Raw genomic sequence first — 16453 nt, 5'->3', positions numbered from 1 at the left:
CCTTAAGCATTGCTTTGTAAACGAGACACCCCCTATAGCTGGCTATGTGGCCATCTCCACAATTAGCACATTTGGGGTTATCAATACGTTTTTGGCAATCAGTAGTAGCATGTTTACCTGCACATTTCAGGCAAACAAAGTCTCTTCTGCAATAGTTTTTTGTATGGCCAAATTTTTGGCATCTGTGGCATTGAACAGGCTCCATTCTCACAGATTGCTTCTGTATGGAGACCTGTTGCCTGCCAATGCTTTTGATCAAGAGAAAATTATTATTTTTATCATCAGAGCAAGGCTCCAGTTCGATTTCAAACATATTTAATGGCAAACGAGTATGTTTATGCTTAATTACATTTAAATAACGAACTACAAAACCCATTTTATTAACCTCTGCACGAACGTAATCGCAGGGGGTAGATGAGTGTAGTCCTTTTATTACAGCACGTAGCCACGATTGCAACTATCCTGGTGTGTGAAAGTTTGAACTTTATATCATTGAGTTTATTAATTATTAGCTGGTATGATTTTGCATCAGAGCAATCAATTTTGACATCACCATTGTATAAGGTTTTTGTGCTAAAATTAGCATCGCTTAAAGCATTGGCCAGATCATTGAGAATGTCAAAAATATTATTAACGTTGCCCACATAAATTGCAGGAGGTTTCTTGACATTACTCCTATGATCTGATTTATGCTGTTGTAGTTGTTGTTGATTTAATTGTTGTTTAGTTAGAGACTGTTGCTGCTGCTGTTGTTGTTGCTGCTGCTGTAGTTGTTGTTGTTGTTTTAATAAATATTTTTGATAATCCTGCAGGTCCTTTTGCTTCTGACGCTGCATTTGATCATTGTGTTGTTTAGCTCTTTTCTCTAATAGCTGTCCAAGAGTTGCTTGGCTCTCAAGCAATAACTCTTTTATGGAGAGAGTTTTTGGTTGTTTGATTGTATTGGCTGACTAGCTGATTTCTCTCAAGTTAAATCAGATGTATAGCCAGTCAGATTGGTGGTTTTGTTGTTGTTTAGTTGGTGTGTGTTGTTTGTAAGGCGCCTTGAGCGTTGTTTAGGAGTGAGAGAAATCAATTCGTGATTTCGAATAGTTAGTTTTGTTGTTGGAGCTGTTGTTGTTTTGTTGTTTAGGCAGTCAGTGGTTGTATTGGAGCATCACAACCATAGAGCCATGTTCATTTAGACGTAGATGGGATGTAAACAGCATTAGCTTTTTTTTGGATAGTATGTTTTTTTGCTAGTCGCAGCCTGGGTTCAAGCCACAGGATTGGCAAATTTCTTGCAACTGGTCATCAGAGTTGACACTGGTCAATTTTCTTTTGAGTCGAGTTGGTGATCGATAGGGGCCAAAACATCCATGGCTCGGGTGTTTTGGTCATCCCGCGTAGTTTAGCTGGCTTAACCGGGTAATTAGTTGTCTTCGACAAGTTTTTTTAACGTGGGGTAGTTGTGATCATACAGCCCCAATCAAGGAGTTATAGGGCTTGGGAGCACATTATTGGTGGTGTTTTGCCTGAGAGTCATACTCGAGCAAATTCAGAAATAGTGTACAATCTGGGTCAAAAAGGATTTATTGGCATGATCTTCTTGATCGCATAGATCTGTTGTAGATTTATTAGGAGATTTTACATTTTCGTTGTCAGCAAGTTTATTAATTGTTTGATTAAGCATGTCTTTGCTATCGTCTGATTATATTTGTTGGCTTTGTACTATCTTCATTATTTACCAGCTTTTCTTTCAGATATTTATGGTGGGTTTTTGCAAATTAAAGAAGGTCATGTGTACCTGTGTGGCATATGTCTGTGTGTGTGTATCAGACGAATTATGGCTTCCAGTGGAACAGGGCGTATGTGTATGCACTTGTTGAGCACTTGTCATTGTGTTAGTGAGTAATTTATCACTCTCTTTCATAATAGAAGTTTGTATGTATGTGTGTGAAATATGTTTGCGAGGCAGAGAGGGGCTTTTGTACAAGTGTGTATGTCGAACTAATACACGTACAAGCAGAAGAGAATGGAAAAGTTTTCTCTCCTTCCAGCCTCATGCAAATGGCAGCACATGAAAAAATTTTTTATTTCATACTAAAAGATTTGACATATATAGACATTTACCAACATATATTAAAGCACATATTAAAAGTTTTTGATTAATTAAACGTTCACTTTGATTTTGAGTAGAATTTTGATGCTATTTCCAGAAGAAAATTATATAAGTTTGAGCGATCGAATTTTATTGTTAGGTTAGGTCAACACAGATTTGTTTAAAAAGTCTTTTATTTAATTAATTAGCTAGGAAATCGCCGATTTTCCATAGCCCACGCGTGAAGAGCATTAAAACACGATTTTTAGTAATTTTTTGGGCAATTAATTCCCACTTTAACTATAATTTTCAATAACTTTAGCGGAGCTTTTTTTTTTTTCCTTGTGTTGAGGCGATGCTCAAACTAGCACCAATGGCCGACGGCCATTGGCTCCTTTATTGTTGTCATTCTAAGACCTTAGAATCTATAACAAAGGGTAATTAAATACAGCAAGGATACATAGGTGCTGAAGGCATTAAAAACTAGGACAATGATTAGGGCTAGGCCAAGTTGGTCTAGAAATTTTATAATATCATACAAATGGTCAAAGTCTATAATCTCAAACATAATTTAGGGCATCTTGATTCAAATAAACATAGTATGAATGCAATTACCCTACATGAGTTTACAGAAGAGACCATTATGTTAATTAGCATTGCCGATGTAAACAGACAATGAGAAGGACGTTGCTAGGAGGGACACAAGCCAGTTGTGTCAAACTCCGAGGAACGTCTCTCTCTCGGCAACAAATATTGAGCAGAAGAAATCAAAGTAGTATGTATTATAAGATTTTAGAAGCTTGCTGAAGGCTAGCGACCGTGCAAAAATATTATAATATAATATTATAATATATAATGTGATTTAGAGTTGTTAATTATAAAATGAATTAATTTAAAAATATAAAAATAACATATAACAGATTGTATTAATAAATTTTACATATAAAAATTAATGAAAGAGAGGGATAGATATATTAATAAGGATATATATGCATCGATTTTAATTTGCGCATAGGTACGATCAATAAAGGCACAGGTCGGATATGCCATAGTCGTCTGAATTTTACAGGGTATCTCGTGTATTAGTGCGTACAGCAGCAGGCAGTGGCTGTACTGTCTTGGAAGTTAAGCACCAAAAAAGAGACGTCGAGAATCAAAAAATATCATCTTCTGTCAAATGGGTGAATGAGGAACTGAAAGAGAATTGTGTATTATTTTGTTTTTCGGTTGTGCAGCTGGTGGCTGTTCTTTTGTCAAGTGAAGTGATTTGTTTTAAGTAAAATTATATATTTGTATTAAGATTTTCTTTGCTTTTACATGATCAATAGTATTTGCAATTATCTTAATAAAAGTAGAAGCAGTGTAAGCAGTCGTATATTAAAGATGGCAAATACGATAGTTATGTGGAGGCAAATTGTAGTTTTGAGCAGCAGACAGCAAATTTGGCATTAAGACTATTCCAGCCTGTGCGTTTAATTAGCTGTACAGGTCGGAATAGTCTTAAGATTGTATTTTGCCTTTATCATCATTTAGAACAGGGTTTAAAATATGCAGCAGCCAAGTCACCTTGGCTATTTGATTGCATGTTGTTGTGTATGTGAGAATATGAGCATAACATGTTCTTATGTGTATTAGTGAAAACGAAAGTGTATGTGCGCGTATATAATAGTGTATTAGTTGAAAATTATAACCATTGTGCTGGTTAATTTCAGATAATTGATTCAATATATAATTGTTTTATATTTTAGTAGTGAAGATTTTAACAAAAATATAGCAAAAATATTATATAAATCATCTTGTGCATTAAAAATCGAAAGCTCATTATAGAGTATACGTAATTCTGGATTAATATGTGTTTATATGGAAGATAGTTGTGCACTAAGTGGAGTTCGTTGAACATAGCTGTGAGAACAGCTGTTTTTATTTAAAGCACGATTAAATAGCAAAGAGTTTTTGCTATAAAAATGGTATTGTGATTATCAAAGTCTGTAAATTCATGTAATTTATATATTATCGAAGAATTAATGTGTGGATTATAGAAATATGGTTATATTTATATAGTTGTTTAGATTTGTTGTGTTAATGATGCTCATTTATTTTAGTTTTATAGATAAATGCAATTAAATTGATTAGAGGATTTACCACTAATTAATTTTGGTTAATTATCGATGTTGTAGTTACTAAATTTAGACATAAATTCAGCAATGGGTTTAATTTGAGCCATAATGATGTTAACTTGTTGTAAGATAGGCTCAAGTTGCTGTTTGAATTGTTTTATATCTCCGATAGCCTCCCATAGTTGGTCTGTCGTTGGAGTGTTTGCTGTTGTTGTTGTTATATTTGTAGGTTGTTGTTGCTGTTGTTTTTGGCCAGAATTAGGCTGCTGCTGCTGTTGTTGTATTAAATTCCACTGAGTAGGTTGTTGAATCTCAGTAATATCGAGATCATCGTCGAATTGCTGGCAAGTGGCCAGAGAATTAACAGGCTGCTGCTGCTGCTTATTATTAATGATTGGTTTTAATTTTCGCTTTATTGTCTTAGGCCTCCATTTGTTGGTTGTTTTAGTCTGATATTGGTAAAGCTTTAATTTACGTTGCTGCTGCTGTTGTTTTGACTTGCTGATAGTTGCCAATTTTTGTTGTAGACCGACTGATGACGATTGTTGTAGGTTTAGCTGAGGGTCCAGTATTTGCTGCTGTTGTTGTTGCTGCTGCTGTCCTGATTTTGATTGAAACCGTTGAGGTTTTGGTGTTTTAGATAGTTGTTGTTGTAGTTGCTGTTGTTGTACGATTTGTTGTTGGGTTATATGATTCTTAGCTAGGATTTTCTTTGAAGAAACTAGGTCCTTAAGCATTGCTTTATAAACGAGACACCCCCTATAACTGGCTATGTGGCCATCTCCACAATTAGCACATTTGGGGTTATCAATACGTTTTTGGCAATCAGTAGTAGCATGTTTACCTGCACATTTCAGGCAAACAAAGTCTCTTCTGCAATAGTTTTTTGTATGGCCAAATTTTTGGCATCTGTGGCATTGAACAGGCTCCATTCTCACAGATTGCCTCTGTATGGAGACCTGTTGCCTGCCAATGCTTTTGATCAAGAGAAAATCATTATTTTTATCATCAGAGCAAGGCTCCAGTTCGATTTCAAACATATTTAATGGCAAACGAGTATGTTTATGTTTGATTACATTTAAATAACGAACTACAAAACCCATTTTATTAACTTCTGCACGAACGTAATCGCAGGGGGTAGATGAGTGTAGTCCTTTTATTACAGCACGATAGCCACGATTGCAACTATCCTGGTGTGTGAAAGTTTGAACTTTATATCATTGAGTTTATTAATTATTAGCTGGTATGATTTTGCATCAGAGCAATCAATTTTGACATCACCATTGTATAAGGTTTTTGTGCTAAAATTAGCATCGCTTAAAGCATTGTCCAGACCATTGAGAATGTCAAAAATATTATTAACGTTGCCCACATAAATTGCAGGAGGTTTCTTGACATTACTCCTATGATCTGATTTATGCTGTTGTAGTTGTTGTTGGTTTAATTGTTGTTTAGTTAGAGACTGTTGCTGCTGCTGTTGTTGTTGCTGCTGCTGTAGTTGTTGTTGTTGTTTTAATAAATATTTTTGATAATCCTGCAGGTCCTTTTGCTTCTGACGCTGCATTTGATCATTGTGTTGTTTAGCTCTTTTTTCTAATAGCTGTCCAAGAGTTGCTTGGCTCTCAAGCAATAACTCTTTTATGGAGAGAGTTTTTGCTTGTTTGGAATTTGTATTGACTGACTAGCCTGATTTCTCTCATTGTTAAATCAGATGTATAGTCAGTCGAATTAGTAGGATTTTGTTGTTGTCGTTGCGTTGGTGACAGCTGTTTTTGTAAGGATCGCACTTGAGCGTTGTTTAGCAGTTGAGAGAAGTCCAATTCGTGATTAATCGAATCAGTTAGTTCTTGTTGTTGGGAGCTGTTGTTGTTTTCGTTGTTTAGGCAGTCAGTGGCTGTATTGAGCAAATCACAAACAACACTAGAGCTCATGTGTGTCACTCCTTAGACGTAGATGGGATGTCATCAGCATTGAGCTTTTGTTGTTTGAGTAGTATGCTGTTTTTTAGCTTGCCAGTGCAGCCTGGGTTCAGAGCCACAGGATTGGCAAATTTCTTGCAACATGGTCATCAGAGCTTGACACTGGGTCAATTTTCCTTTTGAGTCGAGTTGGTGTATCGATAGGGGCCAAAACATCCATTGGCTCGGGTGTTTTGGATCATCCCGCGTAGTTTAGCTGGCTTAACCGGGTAAATTAGTTGTCTTCGACAAGTTTATTTAAACGTGGGGTAGTTGTGATCATACAAGCCCCAATCACAGGAGTTATAGGGCTTGGGAGCACATTATTGGTAGGTGTTTTGCTGAGAGGGTCATACTCGAGCAAATTCAGAAATAAGTGTACAATCTGGGTCAAAGAAGGATTTATTGGCATGATCTTCTTGATCGCATAGATCTGTTGTAGATTTATTAGGAGATTTTACATTTTCGTTGTCAGCAAGTTTATTAATTGTTTGATTAAGCATGTCTTTGCTATCGTCTAAGATTATAATTTGTTGGCTTTGATCACTATCTTCATTATTTACCAGCTGTTCTCTTTCAGATGATTTAATGGTGGGTTTTTGCAAATTTAAAGAAGGTCGCATGTGTACCTGTGTGGCATATGTCTGTGTGTGTGTATCAGACGAATTATGGCTTCCAGTGGAACAGGGCGTATGTGTATGCACTTGTTGAGCACTTGTCATTGTGTTAGTGAGTAATTTATCACTCTCTTTCATAATAGAAGTTTGTATGTATGTGTGTGAAATATGTTTGCGAGGCAGAGAGGGGCTTTTGTACAAGTGTGTATGTCGAACTAATACACGTACAAGCAGAAGAGAATGGAAAAGTTTTCTCTCCTTCCAGCCTCATGCAAATGGCAGCACATGAAAAAATTTTTTATTTCATACTAAAAGATTTGACATATATAGACATTTACCAACATATATTAAAGCACATATTAAAAGTTTTTGATTAATTAAACGTTCACTTTGATTTTGAGTAGAATTTTGATGCTATTTCCAGAAGAAAATTATATAAGTTTGAGCGATCGAATTTTATTGTTAGGTTAGGTCAACACAGATTTGTTTAAAAAGTCTTTTATTTAATTAATTAGCTAGGAAATCGCCGATTTTCCATAGCCCACGCGTGAAGAGCATTAAAACACGATTTTTAGTAATTTTTTGGGCAATTAATTCCCACTTTAACTATAATTTTCAATAACTTTAGCGGAGCTTTTTTTCTTTGTGTTGAGGCGGTGCTCAAACTAGCACCAATGGCCAATTGGCCATTGGCTCCTTTATTGTTTTCATTCTAAGACCTTAGAATCTGTAACATGGGTCGTTAAATACAGCAATTTACAATAGGTGCTGAAGGCAAAGTAAAGTGAAAATGAATTAAGACTAGGCCAAAGTGGTCTAGAATATATCTAATATCGTGTAATTTGGAAATTTCTCAGTCTCACAGGTACCTTTATGCAGCTAGATTCATTAACATAGCTTGAATCTAGTCTGCACTGTAAATGGAGGTAGAGAGATGTCCAAATGTTAATTAACAGTGAGATATAAAAGTGCAATAAGAATGGTAATATGGAATTGATTAACAATGTTTTTAAGAACAATATAGCTAGGATGAAATGTGAAATAGCAAATTGAATAGAATCTATTAATCGTATGCGTCGTCTGGGGGCTTCTGTTTCCTGTGCTCATGAGTCCTGCAGTTGCGTTTTATTTTTCTAGGAGGAATGCTAGATTTATTAAAAGGACCAGCCAGGCTTGGCCAGTCGTCGTCTAACCCCTCAATTGTAGTCGAGTTAGGGGGCCGAGGGAATAAAAGCATCATAAGTCCGGCGGCCAGTAAGTGAGGCATGTGTGTGCGCTGTCGTCTGGAGTCATCCTTGTACGACTCAGGTGGGGATTTCTTCAGGCGGCTGCGCATATAGTATCTGAATGGTCGTCGGCAGATACAGGAATTTACCTCGGACCCTCTATTATTTGTGAGATGGGGGTGGGCAGCGGCTGGCCTGGTGTTGGCAATTAGACGCTTGGAGCCCAGAAGTGAGTTAGTTGACAGTCTTGCCTGTGGAAGAGATAAATTATCAGTTTTAGCAGCTACAGTTTGTAGCTGATCTTTTTTCGTATTGTTTTTAGAGATTTGTAACTGTCCATCTTTGCTTTTGCTGTTATCATTGCATTTGCAATTTGGATCAAACGAATTTTCCGCCCATATTTTGGCAAGATCAAGGTTATCATTTTTTAATAGAATTGGTGTAGGATTGACAATCGTAATAGAGGGCAAGTCATTATCATCAGAGTCAGATGAAAGATCAATGATATTTAGTCCCATTTGCTCATTTAGATAGGTTTCCATATTTTTGATCCCAGCAGCCACCAATTGTTCATCAGTTAACATGGATTCCTGTTGCTTTTCCTCATCAGTGAGGGGTGGTAGGATTTTTTGTTGAATATGCAATGGTTGATCAGCAAGAGCTCTTTTAACTGTTTCTCTGGTCTCAGTGCCTTCTTTGAGGCCGACTTTTAGCATCTTCATATACCATCTGGGGATTATTGGAGCTGGTCCATCTTTAAGTCTCGCTTGCCTCGCCAGTTCTTGTTTGTTTTCTTCATCTTCGCGCATTAGTTGGTCGTCTTCTGCCTTTTGAATTTTGATTAGCGTTGGAATGTTAGGTATTCTATTTTCCGCAAGTTTGACAACATCCCCCAATATAGGAAGTTGGAGATTTTTGTACGTTGTTAGTTGTGGGTCCAAAAAGAGTTCCAATTGTTTAGCGTATCTAGGTCTTAGTATACGATTGGGTCTAAACGGCTTCAAGAAAAGTATTGAGGCCAACGGATTATCATGAGAGCAGAGAGAAGAGAACAATCGTTCACTAGCAATGGCATAAACCTCCTCAACGGATTTAATATTAAAGTTGTCTCTAAGAATTTGATTGGTAGTGTATCTGGATGCTCCAGTAATACGTCGAATAGCTTTGTTTTGTGCAGCACAGATGGTTCCGAAAAGGGTATCCGAAGCTAACGCGCCCCATATAGGTAGCGCATACTGCCAGATTGAGGCAACCATTTGTTTAAACAAAAGGACTTTGCATTCCGTAGGAAGTTTGCTGGACTTACCAATTAGCCAGTTTAGTTTACATTCAACACCTCTAGCTCGTGTCTTGAGGTATTTAACGTGAGTAGTCATTCCCAGTTTCCGGTCCAAATGAAGGCCTAAATATCTGTAAGATGATTCATTGGGATTTTCTGCAAATTAATTTTAGGCGACAGAGACTCAATACTTTTTGTAATAGCTTTTCTAGTATAGAGAACATGAACAGTTTTCTTTACGTTTATGGAGACACACCATTTGTTAGCCCAGATCATAAATTTACCAAGATAAGCTGTATTAGAATTAACAGCATACAAGGCGTGTTTATGTTCGGATAATATTACAGTGTCATCAGCATAACTGGAGAGCAGTAAATCACGGGCTCCCAGTTGAATACTTGGTTCATTTTTAAACAGTTGGCAGTCAACCATGGATGGAATTGGGATATCAGATGAATAGATAGAATAAAGCACGGGTCCAAGGACACTGCCTTGGGGTACCCCGGCATTAATGCTTCCTATCCTGGATATGGTTCCATCGTTGCAGCAGACCTCAAAAGTCCTGTCCTTAAGATATGAATCCAGTATATTAAAGAGAGGGATTGGTAATAGCTTGATTAGTTTGTGGCGCAGTCCATCGTGCCAAACGCGATCAAACGCTTCACTGATATCAATGTAAACAGCAGAGCAGAAGCGATTATTATCCTGTGATTCCATAATGTATTGAACAACTCTAGACATTTGTTGCTCAGCACTATGCTCCTTGCGAAATCCGAATTGTTGATCAGGTATAGCATTGGCAAACGATTCACAGTCAAACAGTCGCTTCATTAGTAGCGACTCGAAAATTTTTGAGAATCCAGCCAAAAGGCTGATTGGTCGATACGATGAAACCTCGCTAGAGGGTTTACCCGGCTTGAGTATCATTTTAATAACAGCAAGTTTCCATTGTTTCGGAAAGTGGCCAGTTCTCAGCATGCAATTGAAGATATTTGTGAGTAGTAAGACAGCTTTAGTTGGTAAGTACTTAATTATTTGATTGCAGATTCTATCTTTACCTGCCGCTTTAGCAAGATCAAGGTTTTTGATTTCAGCCAGCACTTCATTAAATGTGATGTGCTTAAAGATTGGGGGAGGAAGTTCCTTCGGGCCAAGCATAAAGCGCGCATCCTCTCTCCACATGAGCGATGACGTCATCTGTAAGGTCTTCTGCCAGATGAGAGAATTAGTTGATGCATTAATTCGATCGCGAAAATCACCAGTGTTTGTGAGTCTTGGTGTGAAGCGAGCTTCAAGATGAGAAACGTAGACTTCAGCTTTCTCCTCATTTGTTTTGGTCCATATTCGGGGTGGTGTGGCGTTTTGATTAATCGGTTTTTCGAATTTTAGGGGATGATTGGGCTCAACCTGTCTCTTGAAGTGGTTAGTAAGTTTCCAGAGTTTAGCGTACCGATATCTGTCATTCATGTTGATTTGATTGAAGAGACCATTGTAATATTTTATCCGATCAGCTTCTAGCGCTTTTTTCAATCTTTTGTAAACCAAGTTATACGCGATCAGGGCCTGCGGAGTCCTTAATCTGATTGAGGATTTCCTTAAATTGCGTTTTTCTCTTAGCAGTCTTCGTGTGCTGCTAGAGATTGGATATTTACTGTTATGTAATCGATTATTGTTGCGAGCAGACGGAGTTGCCTTTTCAGCAGCAATATATATATTATGAGTAAGTAAGTCGATAATGTCTTCGATGTCTTGGCCTGATTTCATTTCTACATTTAGCTGCGTTATCTTTTCTAATTCTTTTTGAAAACGATTTTTATTAGAACGTTTGGATAAGAGGGCCCTTTTTGCTTTTTTGTAGAACGGATAACCACCAATGCCGATTTCAATAATCATTGCAAGGTGATCTGAGTGCATGTCAGCATTCGAGCTAGTTATAAGACGATTTGTATCAATCCCCGAATAGATTGCAAAATCAATTGCAGATGGGTTTTTTCTCCTGTCAAATGGATAATGTGTAGCAGAGCCAGTGGCCAAAACGCTAGCTTTTTTATTTATGTGTATCGCTTCAAGAAGCGATCTACCACGAATGCATGAGCGCGCATTGCCCCACCAGTTATGTTTAGCATTCCAATCGCCACATATGACGTATTTATGACTTGAATTTAAATCGCTTATAGTGTTCAATAACTCTGTGAATTGCTCTGTGTCCCATTTAACAACTGGTGGACAATAGATAGGAGCAATTACAATTTGCTCATTTGCTCCTACATCAATTGAGACTGGAGCACATTGGACATGGTCTTCAGAAATGATTTGTAATGAACAGTGTTTGATGCCTTCTTTTATAAGAATGGCTACCCCTCCCTTTCTATAGGTAGTTGGATGTTGAGCATAATATGTAACAAAGCCTTGAATTTGCAAAGGGTGCTGATTGTTGCCACCTGTAAAATTAGCAGAGTCAAACCTGGTTTCAATTACCATCATAATATCTATGTTGTTATCATTAACGAATTGGGAAAGTTCTAGTTTCTTATTTCCTATTCCGCAAGCATTCCAATAAGATAATTTGAGTTTGTTGGCAGGTGTTGTGTATTGGCTGCCAATAGGAAAGTTATATATATTCGCGGCCAAATGAGAGGGCAACGATTGAGTGTTAGTATTGGTAAATGAACTAGACATATTTATTTTCATTAACGTTATTGATGCAATTTGCATACATAGATAAGAATGAGATGATGGGTTGTAATTGTTTGGCCAGACTATCGACCATAAAAATCATAATTTGCAGTTCGCTCGCTGTTGGAAGTCCATTAGGCATACGCGAAGAATTAGAAGAGGCAGTCCCTCGTTGTGCAGTTTGCTGTTGTTGTTTTAATTGCTGATGTTGTTGTTGTAGAGGCGGCTGCTGATGCTGCTGTGGACTCTGCAGTCGGGGACGTAGTTTGTTTTGGATGCTATGTTGACTGTTTTGTTGCTGATCCATAGAACTGTTTTGCTGGTGATTTTGTTGTTGTTTAAGCTGCTGCATATGCAAGTTGATAGCTTGCTTCAGGTGTAGCTGGTGCGGCTGTTGTTTTTGTTGGGCCTTCGGCTTCTGTTGAATTATAGCTGCTTGTTGTGAAGACTGCTTACTGGGTTTGCGTTTTTGTAGTTGTTGTTGCTGCTTTTGATTTAACTGCTTAGACGCTGCTTTGCTTCTAGTGCTGAGTTGCTGCTTATTTATACTCTGCTGTTGAGAAACATTATTAGTTGGTTTTATAGATGAGGATTTATCATTATTGATTTTGTTACCATTGCTAGCTGTAATTGAACGAGATAATATATTAAGAGTATCAAGAATGGGTTGTAGAGGCTGTCGCCATGCATTCTGGCGAGGCAAGAGAGACATATTCATATGATTGTTTGGTGGCTGCTGGTTGCGACTTGTAGTAGGTGGTGAGCGAGGTCGCTGTTGTTGTTGTTGTTGCTGCCCTCGTTGCTTTTTGTTGCGATCATGCTGCTGCTGTTGTTGCTGCGGAGTGGGTTGTTGTTGTTGTGCATTGTTTTTGGTTAGCTTGTTCCTTAACATGTTGGAGCGAGCTAACTTGAAAGCTGGGCATCCTTTGTAACTTGCAATATGATTACCATCGCAGTTGGCACACTTCGGGTTGTCCATACGTTTTTGGCAATCAGTTGTAGCGTGTGCTCCAGCACATTTAAGGCAGATAAAGTTTCTGCGACAATAGTTTTTGGAGTGTCCATAAAGCTGACAACGATGACATTGAACTGGTTCAAGCCTGCTGTTTTGTTTTTGAATAACCACTTGCTGCTTGCCAATAAAATTAACTGAGAAAATTTCATTGTTCTTTCCATCAATTCGAGGCTCAAGTTCAATTTCAAACATGTTGGTTGGTTGGTTGGTTCGAACATGTTTGACATTATTAACATATCGGACTTTAAAGCCCAGCTTGTTGATTTCGGATTTAACATTTTCATATGGAGTTGAGTAATGCAAGTTTTTTATAATGGCTCGGAATCCTTTATCCTCACGGTTTTGGTGGGTGTACATCTGGTCTCGAGAGTCCTTTAGGGCATCCAAAATCTTCTCATACGAGTCCAGATCCTCAGAAATAATTTTGATGTCTCCACTTTTAACAGTCTTGGTAGTAAATTTGACATCTGTATCAAGGCAATTTAGCCTGTCCAAGATTGGCAAGATAGATGGCACATTGGTAATAAAAATGGCTGGAGGTTTGGGTTTAGACCTTTGTACAATTTGGAATTGTTGTTCCTCTTCGCCAGGAGCTTGTTGTTGTTGTAAATGGGTAGCAGTTGCGTTGGCAGATGACTGCTGTTGTTGTTGTTTCGGACTAGGCTGCTGGTTTAACAGAGCACTGTTAATATCGAGTGGGCGCTGTTGTTGTTGTGTAGCGCCTGTTGTAGAAATTGGGATCGTTGGTAGAGGCACAGCAAATCGCTTGTTGTTGTTGTTAGGTTTATTTATAATAATTTTTCTTTTTTGCTTGCTAGGCAAATCAGAATTAATTATATCCTCTTTAGGCTCAGGAGTAGTTACATCATCTCTTATAGCCTTGGTAGGCTTTTTTGGTGTGATATTCTGGATTTCATTTCGATTAGTAGGCAGTAGATCAGTTTCCACATCAATCTCCATAGGTGGCAGATTTGTTTTTTGGTTGCTTTCCATTACAGTCAAGTCATTTGATGGGCCAGAGGCAGCAGGAGAAAGATCAGCATTTGACATATTAAAATTAGGCGAACACGAACTAGACTCTTCATCAGTATATTGCGTAATGAGAGTGCTAGTGCAAATTGGTGAAAAAGGGGGTATACGCTTGCATTCCATTTTACTCTCAGAGCATTGTCCAAGAGAGATTTCCATAGGTTTAATCGTTTTAATTGGTTTAGGAGAGCAATCGTTTTGTATGTGTGCGTGTGTGGCACTAGTCGTTAAAGGCGGTTTGCAGCTATGTGCTGATAGAGCACTTGTCAAGGCATTGGAAGTTTTGCCGCCTTCCATTGTGTGTGTGTGTATATGTGTAATGTATATAAAGGGCTGAGAGAGAACTTAGGTGTATGTATATACACTAATACATACCCAAGTGAAAAAATTTTTCGCTTTCCAGCCTCTTACATAAATGTAGACATGGATAAAATTTTACGAAATAAAACATTAACATATATGACATTTACATACATATATAAAACACATATTAAAAGTTTTTGATTAAAATTGTTCACTTGTTTGGTTTTATGGGGTTTTGATGCGATTTTTATACGATTTTAGGTTTGAGCACTCAGTTAGTTTTAGGTTATATCAACACAAAAATATTTAATTGTCATTTATTTAAATAATTAGCTAGGAAATCGGCGATTTTCCATAGCACACACGTGAAGAGCGTTAAAACACGATTTTTAAAATTTATTTGGGCAATTAATTCCCATTTTTACTATATTTTTAAACAATTTTTTTTTTTTTCCTTGCGTTGAGGCGGTGCTCAAACTAGCACCAATGGCCACTTGGCCATTGGCTCCTTTATTGTTGTCATTCTAAGACCTTAGAATCTATAACAAAAGGTAATTAAATACAGCAAGGATACATAGGTGCTGAAGGCATTAAAAACTAGGACAATGATTAGGGCTAGGCCAAGTTGGTCTAGAAATTTTATAATATCATGCAAATGGTCAAAGTCTATAATCTCAAACATAATTTAGGGCATCTTGATTCAAATAAACATAGTATGAATGCAATTACCCTACATGAGTTTACAGAAGAGACCATTATGTTAATTAGCATTGCCGATGTAAACAGACAATGAGAAGGACGTTGCTAGGAGGGACACAAGCCAGTTGTGTCAAACTCCGAGGAACGTCTCTCTCTCGGCAACAAATATTGAGCAGAAGAAATCAAAGTAGTATGTATTATAAGATTTTAGAAGCTTGCTGAAGGCTAGCGACCGTGCAAAAATATTATAATATAATATTATAATATATAATGTGATTTAGAGTTATTAATTATAAAATGAATTAATTTAAAAATATAAAAATAACATATAACATATTGTATTAATAAATTTTACATATAAAAATTAATGAAAGAGAGGGATAGATATATTAATAAGGATATATATGCATCGATTTTAATTTGCGCCTAGGTACGATCAATAAAGGCACAGGTCGGATATGCCATAGTCGTCTGAATTTTACAGGGTAGATCGTGTATTAGTGCGTACAGCAGCAGGCAGTGGCTGTACTGTCTTGGAAGTTAAGCACCAAAAAAGAGACGTCGAGAATCAAAAAATATCATCTTCTGTGAAATGGGTGAATGAGGAACTGAAAGAGAATTGTGTATTATTTTGTTTTTCGGTTGTGCAGCTGGTGGCTGTTCTTTTGTCAAGTGAAGTGATTTGTTTTAAAAAATTACATATTTGTATTAAGATTTTCTTTGCTTTTACATGATCAATAGTATTTGCAATTATCTTAATAAATAGTAGAAGCAGTGTAAGCAATCGTATATTAAAGTGGCAAATACGATAGTTATGTGGAGCAAATTGTAGTTTTGAGCAGCAGACAGCAAATTTGACATTAAGACTAGTCCAGCCTGTGCGTTTAATTAGCTGTACAGGTCGGAATAGTCTTAAGATTGTATTTTGCCTTTATCATCATTTAGAACAGGGTTTAAAATATGCAGCAGCCAAGTCACCTTGGCTATTTGATTGCATGTTGTTGTGTATGTGAGAATATGAGCATAACATGTTCTTATGTGTATTAGTGAAAACGAAAGTGTATGTGCGCGTATATAATAGTGTATTATTGAAAATTATAACCATTGTGCTGGTTAATTTCAGATATTGATTCATATATAATTGTTTTATATTTTAGTAGTGAAGATTTTAACAAAAATATACAAAAATATTATATAAATCATCTTGTGCATTAAAATCGAAAGCTCATTATAGAGTATACGTAATTCTGGATTAATATGTGTTTATATGGAAGATAGTTGTGCACTAAGTGGAGTTCGTTGAACATAGCTGTGAGAACAGCTGTTTTTATTTAAAGCACGATTAAATAGCAAAGAGTTTTTGCTATAAAAATGGTATTGTGATTATCAAAGTCTGTAAATTCATGTAATTTATATATTATCGAAGAATTATGTGTGGATTATAGAAATATGGT

The sequence above is a fragment of the Drosophila willistoni genome, unplaced genomic scaffold (genome assembly GCF_018902025.1).
Source record: "Drosophila willistoni isolate 14030-0811.24 unplaced genomic scaffold, UCI_dwil_1.1 Seg162, whole genome shotgun sequence".
NCBI lineage: Eukaryota > Metazoa > Arthropoda > Insecta > Diptera > Drosophilidae > Drosophila > Drosophila willistoni.
The sequence above is the reverse complement of the archived record's forward strand: the minus strand, read 5'-3'. Positions refer to the sequence as shown.